Here is a 13,256-nt window from a genome sequence, read left to right as displayed (position 1 = left end):
CACTGCAGGAGTTTGACCCAAAATGCAGCAAGATAGTACACTAAGCCTTTGGGATCAAAGCAATCCCCAGTGTCCCACAGGCATGATCAGAGGTACAATGTGATTATGGTCTGTAGAGAACAACAGAAGCTAAAAAACATCTGACGTGAGGTGGGCTTTTTATTTTTAGGAATTCTAGCTTTATGTAAGATAGGAAGTTCTGTCTTTCATGATGGTAAGTAAAAACTTTCCCGGTACAGCAAAAATGATTTCCTACTGGGGTGGAAAAAAAAAAAAAAAAAAGAGAAAGAGAAAAAAGGGTCATGCTCACTGTATTCAGTCATTCTATTATTCTATTAGACATGTGAGGTGGTATTGATTAGGGATTTGTGAGCGTAGCTATATTTCACAAGGCTGGGACATAAGAGCACATGCTTAAATCTTCAGGCAACATGTTGAACATTTATACTGGTTTTCCTTTTTCTTTTTCTTTTTTTTTTAAATCTTTTCCTCGTGGCTTAAAATAAAACTCAATTTCTTCCTTTCCAAACTTTCTGACTCAAGGGATTTTAAAACCACTATGTATTTGAAATCCATTTTAAGACTAAACAGGTGTGGAGGCAGGAGAAAAAAAGAGCCAGTTTTCACCCTGTCTTGCCTGCCATTTGTGTTGTCAATAACAGTTTAATATCAGAGGTAGGATGGAAGCTGTGTGGGCTTTCTACCAACAGTACTTAGGCCTCATCAGTGAACTGATCTTAATATCTGTGATTCCAGAAATAAGTGAATAAGCTTACTTTGAACTTACTTATACAGAAAAGTGGGGTTCCCCTCCACCAGTTTACTTGCATATCTTTATTTCTTAAATAACCAGTTATACACCCTGCAATTAAGATTTTAAAATATGTAAGTACTTCTAATAAATTCTTTAAAGGTTAATGTGATATCACCACACTTAACTTCTCTTTTCATATGGAAAATATTTTTGCTCTGTTTTTGGTATGCTAATTTAATAATTGCCATTCAACTTTAAAAATGCTTTTTTTTTTTGACATGCATGACCATAGTTAGAGGTGATTGAACATTTTCACTTGTAACTAAACCAGATTTTGCTTGCAAGTTTTGGATAATTTTAATCAAATTAACAGTGGTTAAAAATTTTACTCTGCCAAAGACGATGTAAATTTCTGACCACAGAGCTGACGTGGTCACTTTTAGGAGATTGTATAAAACTGCTAATCTCAGGAGCCATAATAATGGGTTGGGAGGCCTTAGTGTTTAAAAGTATACGAATTACTCAAAATATAAACTGTATAAAATACACCTGGTTTATAATCTTTGTCACCTTCTTTCCTCTGGATGTCTGCAGAAATAACCCACCCAGAAGGCTCTTGCTTACTTTTACCTGAGCTGCATGAAGGCGGGAGTTGGACAATTTATCACCTAATATTAACTGACTGCTTTTATCACTTAAGCTTTCTTTTAAAAAAAGGAGTTATCAATAAAGAGAAACTGGTTTATTGTGGCAAACTGGTTTATTGTGGCCTGCTGCCTTTTTGCATAGAATAGAATCATCGAATCATTCAGGTTGGAAAAGAACTTAAGATCAAGTCCACCGCGTTGATACTTGAGCATGCATAGTTGTGAAATACATTGAGTAAAGCTTTAATTTTCTTAACTTAGAAACTGGCCAGTTTGGGTTTTTTAAACAAGAAATAACTGGAGGCCCAAGTTTATATGCATATCTATAGACTATGTAATCACACTGCCAAAAAAAAAAGAGTGTAAACCAACAAATAGCCTGGGCATGTGTTTAATGCTAAGCGCAGGTAGAGATGCTTTCCTGAACCAGGAAAGTCACCCCTTACTCAGTTTAAGTAGGAGCAACCTTTATTACAGCAGCACAAAGTAAACACAGAGTGGATAAAGAACACAGTGAGGCATTTGTAGCAAGGCTCTGTGAGCATTGACTTAACTGTTAGGAAGTATGAAATGTTATCTGAAGCAGAGGAAAAGAAATAATCCTACCTAATAGTTTAAATACAATTACGGTCATTGCACGTATGTGATCAGGGGTTTATCACTGCCCATGTTCGATTCTAAAACAAATGCACATTTAGAGTCAAACAGAAATATTAATGGAGTGGAATAAAACATGAAAAAAAAGACTTGTTTTACTAGTCTTTACCATCATGTAACCTAATATTTTTCATTTATGCATCTCCGTGATACCCATATGCCATGTTTACCTTGTACAATCTGACTGAGCAACACTTTCTGATTATTCTTCACTTTCAAAAATGTGATTCAGGGTGGACGTGCAAGGACACTCCAATTTTATAGTAGTAAAGAAACAACTTGGAAACTGCATTTTTATTTATATTTGGCCCCATTTGATTTTGTACTACATACTAATACTAGTCTTGTGCTTAGGTATTTGAGATCAGTATTGTTTATTTCATGCTGTGCAAACACACATCAGGGTTTTTATTATGCAGTTGTAAAAAACGTTGCAGATAACCCCTATCAATTTAATATAAAATTCTTTTACATTTCTGGAGGCACCTCACTGGGTTCCTGGAATATCAAAGTGCAGTATAAAAACCTCTTTACAGCTGATTTTTTAGAAGTATGAAAAAAGAACAACTTCAGCTTATTAAGAGACATTAAGAAACAAGTATATGGAGTTGAAAGGGACCCTATGAAGTGACTGAGGCAATCTGTGCTCTGACACAGGTGTGCCAAAAAAATGTCTCTTAGCTGTCTGTCTACCATATTCCTGTGGACCTCAGTGAAAAGATTCCACATCTTTCTTAGTGAATATTTTCTAGTTCCTGCAGATCTTTGTATATATTATTTTTGTGCTTATAACTAAAAGTTATTCATTATTTTCTTGCTACAAAGTTAATGGCTGCTTTACTTTACTTCCAGGGAATGTGGAAAACAATCATTGTTATCTCATTTAAGAACAGAAGAAAGAGGCAGGAAGAGTTCGATACATGCATTTGTGAAGATATTGACATATATAGGCCCAGTTGACTTTCATTCCATTACATTATATCTGAATTTAGCTATCAAATAAAATATGCTGAGGTACCTGCATCAGTCCCCAGTCCCTCTACTGTGTCCACAGTTACTAACCCATGTCAGAATTGGTATCCCATGTAAAGTTTAGCTGTTTCAGTAGGAACATCAGCAAGTAAACACATCGGTTTAAAATACACAAAAGAAAATATCTTTTTATATGATAAATATTTTTATAGTCAAACTCATTGTTGCAATGTTGTAGATACAAAACATGTAATTGAATTTTAAAGTGATTCAGCCAATCTATGGTGCTAAAGTTGTCAAGGGTTATTAAATTTAATATGAGAATGAAAAATGTTATTCTCTACCTAAACAGCAATTTGTCAGAAATTCAGTACTTTGGGTGTATCACCCTATATTTACCCTCTTATTCTGATACTGGCCACTGTCAAAAACAGTCTGGGTTATATAAATTTGTCTGATCAAGCATATGTGTTCTTATCTCCTTATGTACATTATTATATTGAAAAATAATATATTTAAATATGCTTTTTCTACTGTGCTAGATGACATTTCTTTCCAAGGGCTAAAATTTTTGTTTTTAAAATAACTAAACTAATGAGATACTTGCTTGTTTAAAGAGTTTGAGTTCTTTATATAAATGCAAATTATATATATACACACATAGATATGTGGAGTAGGATATAAATTGATATCAATACTGATAGATTTATAGAACACTCCTTCCAAACAAATTTTGTAATAAAATGAGTTATAGTAGTTATAAAATATTCTCACTAAGCCATAGAAATAAATAATGCTATCCATCCCAAATTTTTAGCTATCAGACAAAAAACCAAAACAAAATCCTTCTTAAACATTATAGGTATAAGTTACGTATGCCTTTTGTATATGTGTGAACTTATGAAGGGTATAAATAAATAAATAAATATATGGATAGATCTTCCAGTCCGTTCCTGAATACCAAGGAAAAGTCTGGAAATTGCTATGCACACTAAATCTGAGACTGGTATTTCTCCTAATGATATTTCAGCTTTAAATGTATGGATATTCTCACTAAAAAACAAGACAAAGTTAATGTAGCAGTTTGACCCAAAGGCAACTTAGTGAGAACTTCTGTAGAAATATGCACCAGCTATAAATTAGTTCAAAGGCAATTTATAAAAGTGACAAGAGAATACACATATGTAGATTATCCAGCTGTTTTTTAGTCTTTGCTGAAAAATAAGACATTAAAATACATTCCTTAACCCAGAATTCTTAATACAAATATTCTAAAAACAGTTTCTATAACACACTATACAGTTAAGATAGCCACAGAAAATTGTGGTTTATGCTTTTCTGATGACTAAAGAATTCAAATTTTTCATTTTAAGAATTAAACTGAGTTTTCATTTTTGTTTGTCTAGCTTTCTCCCAGAGCTAAGTATTTTTGTAAGTTGTGGTTGGCAACTAGGCAACCGTGCAGCCTACAACTAAGCACCATACAGCCTCTCACTCATTCCCTGGTGGGATGGGGGAAAGAATTGAAAGGGTAAAAGTGAGAAAACTTGTGGGCTGAGATAAAGGCAGCTTAACAGGTAAAGCAAAATCCACACACGCAAGCAAAGCAAAACAAGGAATTAATTCACTGCTTCCCATGGGCAGGCAGGTATTCAGCTATCTCCAGGACAGCAGGGCCCCATCACATGTAACGGTGACTTGGGAAGACAAACACCATCGCTTCAAATGTCCCCCCCTTCCTTCTTCTTCCCCTATCTTCATATGCTGAGCATGACATCCTGTGGTCTGGAATATCTCTTTGGTCAGTTGGGGTCAGCTGTCCCGGCCGTGTCCCCTCCCAGGTTCTTGTGCACACCCAGCCTCCTCGCTGGTGGGGTGGGGTGAGGAGCAGAAAAGGCCTTGACTCTGTGTAAGCACTGCTGAACAATAACTAAAACATTCCTGTATTATCAACACTGTTTCCAGCACAGATCCAAACCATAACCCCACACTATCTATTATGAATAAAATTAACTCTACCCCAGCCAAAACCAGCACACAAGTCTTGAAGGTCTGTAATATGGATTCATTTTAGATCATATACCATATTAGAACATGGTCTTTCAGGGCTTTTATTTCCCTGAATCACAATTTTCAAAGCTTGTCCAGAGTCCTGGATTAACTAGCTGCATGTTGTCTGAACAGGAACACTTACATTGTCTCAGTATATGCCTTTTTGTCTATTTTAGATCATCACAGAAATGGTGTTGACTTTGAGCTTATTGAGAACCAAACTAATTGTACAAGCCTTTACAGATCTAAGTTTACTTTATATTTAGGATTAACTGAAATTACTTACACAGCCTGGAAGAGACAACAGAAATTGCCAGCTAAACACAAGCCAGTAAAAATCAATAGTCCCTTAAAATAGAACCTACTCAGTCACAGTTCCTAAAATGATATTTAAAAGAAACTTTTTTTCCCCCAGGTTAACCAGTTTCATTTTTTTAAATCATACCTTGGAAAAAAAACCTTCTTCAGTAAGAAGTATTTCCTTCATCTCTATCATTCAATCTAAATGACAGTGTTAGAAGGAAATTATCTTAGAGGCTTTCTTTGAAGAACTGCAATAGAGGTGGGCATCTGGGCTTTCTCCAAGAACCAGGAAGAATAAGAATCTGAGGAACCTCACCATGTTATACTTCCTGTATTGGCAACAACGAAAGACGTTTAGTTCAACCTCAGCTGTGCATGTGTCTGAAGTGAGCTATATGGAACATACATCATGTTTTACCTTCCAGCCTGGGGAGAGGATATTCTCCTTCCTAGCTGGACAGACCATAGGCATATTTTTCAGGCATCTCATTACATCGAATTTAAATTGTTGCCTTACCCATAAACATTCATGCTTATATCCAGATAATTCTTGTCAATGATCTTGTTCGGTCATTTCTGTAGACAAGGAATAAATATTACTGAAGAGAAAAGATGGTGGTTTTTTTTTAAAATACTTTTATTTAAATAATTGTTTTCAATCATTTTTAATAAGTTTTTTTTTCAGTTATTTTAGCTGTCTTATGTTTGCACATCCATTTTTGTACTAGTTATTTTTAACTAACACATACATAAAGAAGTTGACATTAGATCTACAAAAACTGTATACGTACCTGCTTCTATATGCAAAACAACTTCTGTCCAAATGAAAAATCTAAATCCAGATAACCTTCACAGTCACAGTTGAGTATGACTGTTTCTTCAGTTGTTACAGGATTTAGTCATAAGCTAAATTTGTAACTCTGTTAATGTTAAAGACCTGTCATTTTCCCTAGTAAATGCTCCATTATTTGAAATAAATACTTTAGAAATTAACCAATTTTATTAACCTAGCCCAAAAGGTTCATGTGGTCAGATTTTGTCCAGAAGGACAACCCTAAGTAGAAGAAGCAGAGAACTGAAACTAGGTCTGTTTGGCCATATTTGTACGGATGGTATTTCACAAAACATAGTCTTCATTCTTTTTTGCATTAAAAGAAAATAAAATTTATGATAGTTAGAAAAAATTCCCATTCAGATTTTCACTGTCCCTTCCTTTTCCATCCCATTTCTCAAAGAGAACCATGTAGCTGTGTATTCTATTCATAAATAGAAGTGAGATTTTTTTCTTTTAAAAGAAAAAGTGAATGAAGTTCAAGTAACGAAGGAGGAAAATCATGTAATGGCGGCCATGTATAAACAGGCTGGTTCTTCTTTGAATAGCAGGAGTTTCAAAGTGTGAAAAAGTTTTCCTTGATTAGTCATTTAGTACAGGTGCCATATGATAGGGCAACTTATTTCTGTGTGTCATGTTGTAAGTTCTCAACTTTATTACTACAGCAGATTAATTTGTCTAGTTTTACCCATTTTTTATTGCCTTATAAAAAGCTTTAAATGCTGGAGACAAAGTAGGGTCTCCTATAGGAGAGAGTGGCATTTCTGAGATGTAACCATGCCCAAATTAACTCCATTAAATACTAGTGAACTGTAGGTGCTTCCATAAGAGCAGCAAAACATGAGATAAACATTCACCCTATGCAACTTTCCTGTTGATCAAACCCTGGATTTTAGGAACTTGTATGAAAGTTTGCTTTCTAACTACAGCCCACTAAAAATAATTGATGCCCACAGCAGAAATTGAGTCTTTAGTTCCAGCTTATGTAATTTGTGATTCTTGGTCTAAAAACCCATGGTTTTTTAAGTGCTAGAAATCAGATTTGGCTACTAAACAACTTTATGTTTTGGCGTAAATTTTAAAATATGAGGAAATACTTAACTTCCTGGTTTCTAAACAAAACCAAGAGCAAATAAATGTAAGTGCTGCTAGGACCATAGTTACAAAGAACTTAACAAATGTTTCTATGAGAAGAAAGCATGAGTTTATAGGTATTACAGAAACAATATATTTTGTGACAACAACATTATTATTGTATATTTTGCATGGATATGAAAGGGAAGCTTGAAAAGAACTAGCCTGCACTCTATACCAAATGTGTAGCACATATATAATCAAATACCTCTGTATAAGGAATGCAACACTAGTTACTGAAGTTTTTTGGACAAGGTTAAGAGAAATGAAAAGCCCCAAGCTATCAAGTTATAGAAAAAAGGGAAGAAAACCAACAAACCCACAAAACCCCCCAAACAGTACAAACCACGAGTAAAATGTGAAAAACTTGAAATGTTTTAAAGTCACAAATTCAGGTACTGTTCCTGGGAGAGTTTACTCAATTTTATGCTGGAGAAGCATTAACAAAAAAAGAAGCAGCTATGTATGGGGAAGGGGGTAGTAACAATTCTAATTTTCTGCTTCGGGTAGTGGAAAAAAGATGGTGGAGATAGATTTGGATTAGTTCATGAGTAATAAAAAGAGTTATGGACTACAGATTCTTGGGAATTTTATGATTATGCTGAATTACTATAAATAAGTATACTGAGTTAGAAGTAAGGCAGCAGGAAGCAGGACATGGATGTCTAGCAGTACAAAAAGAAAAGCAAAATCTCAACCCTAATACATTTGTTAATTTTTTCTTCTCCATCAGTAAGTAAGACCAGTAAGAGTCTGTAATATAGTTGGAGGAAGAAGTTTTGGGCAGTGAGCAGTTCACTTTTGAAGGTAACCTGTCCCCTTCCCCTGTACAAGAGAGGATAGTAGCAGAACGGGATTAATCTGGGAAAGACAGGAAGGTCAGAAGATCAGACGCTGCCTTTGAGAAGATAAATAATTGGAAATTAAATAAATAATTGGAAATGAAAAAGCTTCTGTAGCTGTACAGAGAATGTGTAGGATGGGAGGCTGTGAGCCCAAACCCATAAAGCATTATGAGGTAGATGTTAGACAGTCGCTGTAGTTGATGTGGTGTTTACAATAATTTCATTGAACTGTGTATACACTTTCATTATGTTAGACTCTACAAACGGCCCAAGTCCCATGAGCAGAGATGTTAAGCAATAAATAGATAAATTCAGTGTGGACAATACCACAATGATGGCAGAAAAAGAAAACAATCCGCTAAGAATATGCAACAGAGGAAGAATGTGTGAGAACTGGAGAGAGGCTTAATAAAAGAATTGAAACATGGCAGTGAATCATATACAGTATAGTACAGAAGAGTACAGAAAAAGAAAAAGCAATCCCAATAGACCATCGAGACAGAAATCAAAGCATGTGGTAACAGATATAGGAAATGAACAAGAGCATTAGGAAAACCATAGAGTTTCATACTGACTTAATGCATTGTTGACATTAAGCTGCTAAAACCAGTGAATAATATATTGTTGAAAATATATTTAAATGAATTATCAGGACTGATGGAAACAACCATAGACTCTGTTATTCCATGGCTAAATCAATGTGGTAAAACCAAATAATACAAGAGGGGTACCAGTTCTGAACCACTGTCATTAATCTTTGAAATGAGAAGTAAGATAGTAAACAGAATAGCGTAAGAAAAGTAGTGGTGCTTTCTTGTGACTTTTAGGAGTAAAATTATATATAGTGTTTTCTGTTTATGAACTTCCCATGAAAAAATAGAAACTCATTTTTTCAGAATAAAGCTTTCATTTTAGTACTTGTTTTCTGCCTTGTTGCACCTGTAAAGATTTCTTCAGAAGTTCCACACGGTCATACCCAAACACATACGCTATCACAAAGAATGACATCAGTTACCTTTCTTTGATGTTAATTTTTAAGAAAGATAAGTTACATTCCTTATTCATATTGTAAAGTAATTATGCTCTCCCGCTACTCAGGAAACTCAGGCAACTAATCCCAGGAATTATTCGAGAAAAGGACTATAATATGTATACAATAAGAAACGATACGTATATTGAGCATTATTAGCAAACTAAATTTGTTTTGTCAGCTGTTTTACAGGCTCATGATCCAATTCTGGTATTGACTGCATCCAAAGCTTCTATTAAAATACTATATGTACTTCCAAAGTAAGATTCAGTTTTTTAGTTGACATATGACTTTTAGTAACGGCAGTCGACAAAGTCCTGTAAATCTTTCTATTCTTTTGTGCTGGAAAATCCATAGACAAGTTGAAATTTTATTGCCTAGGCATCTGAAAGATATTTTGTTTATAGAGAAGACCACAATTATAGAGATAGTGTTCGGACTCAGTACTGTCCTACACCCTCCTGATGGATGCATCAGAAATTACTGAGCACTGATGCAAGCAAGTGCTGGCAAATTTCATATCTGGTAGGGTGACAAAGCACTATGTAGGTTAGCCTTTAACCTGCAGCTGTATTATTTTGAGTAGCGATGTCAGCAGATCACACAAGTTAAACAACCTTGCAATTGTCTGAGAGTTGCCTCATGGAGGAGAGCTGCTTGTGTTTTCTTTTTTTCACTACTTTTTTTTTCAGACTATTTTCTCAGTATCTCTGGGGATTATTTGCTTGCCTCCATTCTTTTCAGGTGCAATACTGCTTTTGGTGTCTGCCAAATTCTAAACCACTCCATCCAGTCTCACAGTAATACTGTAAACAAAAGGGCAGGGTTTGTAGGGATAATCATGCCTTTCTTTTTATTAAACTTAATTTTGGACAGGCATGTAATGGTGCCAGAAATCAAGTTTTGGACTCTTAAGTATATTCAAGAAACTGGAAAAGGGAAAAAATATTATGTAGATATATAGATCACATTTACAAGTGTTTTTTATGCTTTTCAGGGGCAAGGATAACCATTTTCAAGAGAAAAAAAAATCTCTGTGCACAAGATTTAATTTAGGATCTTATGTAAAAACCCGGTGGGTGGATGCCAGGGAGAATGATTACCTAATTCCGTAGCACTGTCCTATCAGAGAACTCTCTGTATAGGAAGAGCAGAAAAGGATCACGGACACTCTAGCAGATAAGACTTACCAGTGCATTGCTCCAACAAAATGTTCCTGTCTTTCCTGAATGAATTCAAATGAGAATGAACATATGAACATTTGTAGGTCCTAGTAAGTAATATCCTGTTGCTGTTACTGCACTTTGAATCTTCTGTGAACATGTTCAATATAGAAAGACCATTTTATAAACTTTAAAAAAAATCCAGAGGGAAGGATTAGAGACTGCAACAGTCTTAAGAGATTAAGACAATTTAATATACTGTGTTACTGTTTGAAGGAAAGACTATAAAGAATGGTATGATTACTTACAAATACCTCAAAGATAAAGTGTGAGAGTTGCAGGGGTTGTTACCACTTTATTTACTGTAGTGTTCCTTCTACCATCAACATAGACTATTAACTCTCTGAGGAATATAAATTGAGCACAGTGAAGCCTAATACATAGAGACATTTCAGGCCTACTACATAGAGACATTTCAGAAAAAAATCTAGAAGTTGAAGACACTGTACTGGAATATTTAGGTTACATTTTAAAAAATAACTTTAAAGAGTAAGGCTTTTAGTGTTTCATCTTGCACCATTAATACCTTTGGAGATTTAAAAAGTGACTTGAATATAAAATTAAGATAGAGCCCTTCAGGCAATAGTATGAGCAAACCAAGGAAGTAGTTAATATGTGAAATTCACTTCCATCAAAGATATTTTTAAAGAGCTGTGTGTGAGGGAATATCATAGAGAGGATTATAATGGGAAATCTCGGTTTTTTTTGTAGAGGTTTGTGCTAGCTGACCTCAAAGGCTTCCAAACTGACTTTCATCTAATATTTCAGAAGTGTCAAATGAGGGTATTCTGGAGAGTGAGCGGATCAGTTACTCATTATATGCTATACGTCATGTGTACTACAAGATGCTGACGCTGTCTCCTGTCAGATATGCCACAAGTGAAGGAGGTTTCTTTTCACAACTTAATTGTAGTTAGTGCAGACCAAGAATAAAGCTACTGGTATATTGAATTCCACATGGTTGCAAAATGACTTGTTTCTATAAATCTTACTGTGTGACAGACCATTTTTCTGTAAGTATTTTCACAACCATAGGTGTTTCTATACCATTATAGAACAATAAACAGGTGCACAAGGGTACACTATCAAGACACAAGTGAAAATATACACAACTTCAGTGGGCTATTTTCCATGTGACAGCAATTTCATTTGAAACATTTGCCTATTTTGTGTTCTAAACTGTTCTCAATATCATAATTTCAGAGAACAGCCTATAATATTATTGAAATAATTTTAGCTCTAAGATGCATGGTAGAAAAGTGGTTTGAATTACAGTGAAATTACAGTAAGACTCAGTTTTCCAATCATACTAAACACTGACCATTCTTGTGATTTAGTGCAAGTTTTGGGTTGTATAGTATATATTGGTAGTTTCTAATATAATGCACAGCTGAGCTGTGGAAATCATTGTCTCTGGGTGCTGTGGTTACTAAACGTTTACACATTTCATAGGGAGACTGGAAAAATTCATGGAATAGGAATATACTGTGAGTTATTAAATACTGACAAACCTATCTATCTGTGTGTATGATTCTGTTTCAATCCTTACATTATGGTGTCTGAGAGCTCTTTTGTTAACAAGTGGGAGACTTATTTTATAGTGTATGCACAAACAGAATCTGATGGATGACCCATTTGGCAGGGCAAGTATTGAAATGCACTGAATGTTTTCCTTCTGTGACAAAAATAATTCTTTGTGATCAACTTTTATTTTTATCTCTATACACTTTTAATGTACTCTCAAATGCGCTGTAATGTTTTCTGTGTCCACGATGATCATAAAAACAGTGTTACATATCTTTTTCTTTGGATTCTTTGCAGGACTATAGTTAGTATTCATGAAAAAGTGAGGATCAGGAAATCTAGTCGGATGTTAGTCAGATTAGATAAAACAGTGTATGCGCTTCCTGAAAGTTACAGAACAAAAAATGGAAAGAGACAATACTGAAAAATAATCCCCTGACAACAGTCCATGAACAGATTGCATATAATTAGGCTACATGGTAAAAAGTGGCATAAGAAAGGGCAACTGCTTCATTAGCATTTTTCAACAGAAACAGTTTGGCTGCCAACTGACCAGTGTTATCCCTCAGACATACCATGTTATTTAACATTTCTCTGGGAAAAGCATATCCTCTAATTGACCTTCATGTAGTTATATGTCCATTAGTGGTTTCCTTAGGGCTTTGTCAAGGTGCATGCACAGTCCCTTTGCACCATTGTCTTCTCTGTTTTATATTTATTAAATTGACCAAACTCAGTCCATAACGATGAAAGCATTTTCTCAGAGCAAGGTTTGTTGTAGGTTCTTTGCTACAGATAATTTTAATTGACCTTCAAAACCTCAAAGGAATTAGAATATGTTTATTAGGTTTTGTCATATATTTAAATATAACTTGCCTATATAAAGTTGAAACACTGAAATTACATAGAATCACAGAATCATAAGATGAGGAAAGACCTGCAGTGTATTACCTAGTCCATCTTTAGGCCTAAGTATCATATGCTTTATGTATTTCATTATGAATAAACATTTGATTAGACTTTTTTTTAAGACGCCCATTTTCTGAGTTTCCCATAATCTCCTAAAGGAATCTACCACCAGTCCCATCAGTAAAAGTGTTTTCCCCCTATATGAATTATTCTTCAATGTATAAGTTTAAGTCAGTTCCTTCTTGTCCATCCTGTCAAGAACACAAGGGTCTGAGAATACACTTTGAAACATCTCTCACATGTATTTGAGGACTATTATTCTTCCACACACACCCCCCGCCCCCGCTTCCCCATTTTTCCTCATATCTTTCCCT

This window comes from Egretta garzetta, unplaced genomic scaffold (genome assembly GCF_000687185.1).
Source record: "Egretta garzetta isolate BGI_Z169 unplaced genomic scaffold, ASM68718v1 scaffold15, whole genome shotgun sequence".
NCBI classification, from domain to species: Eukaryota; Metazoa; Chordata; class Aves; order Pelecaniformes; family Ardeidae; genus Egretta; species Egretta garzetta.
Note: the sequence above shows the minus strand (reverse complement) of the source record.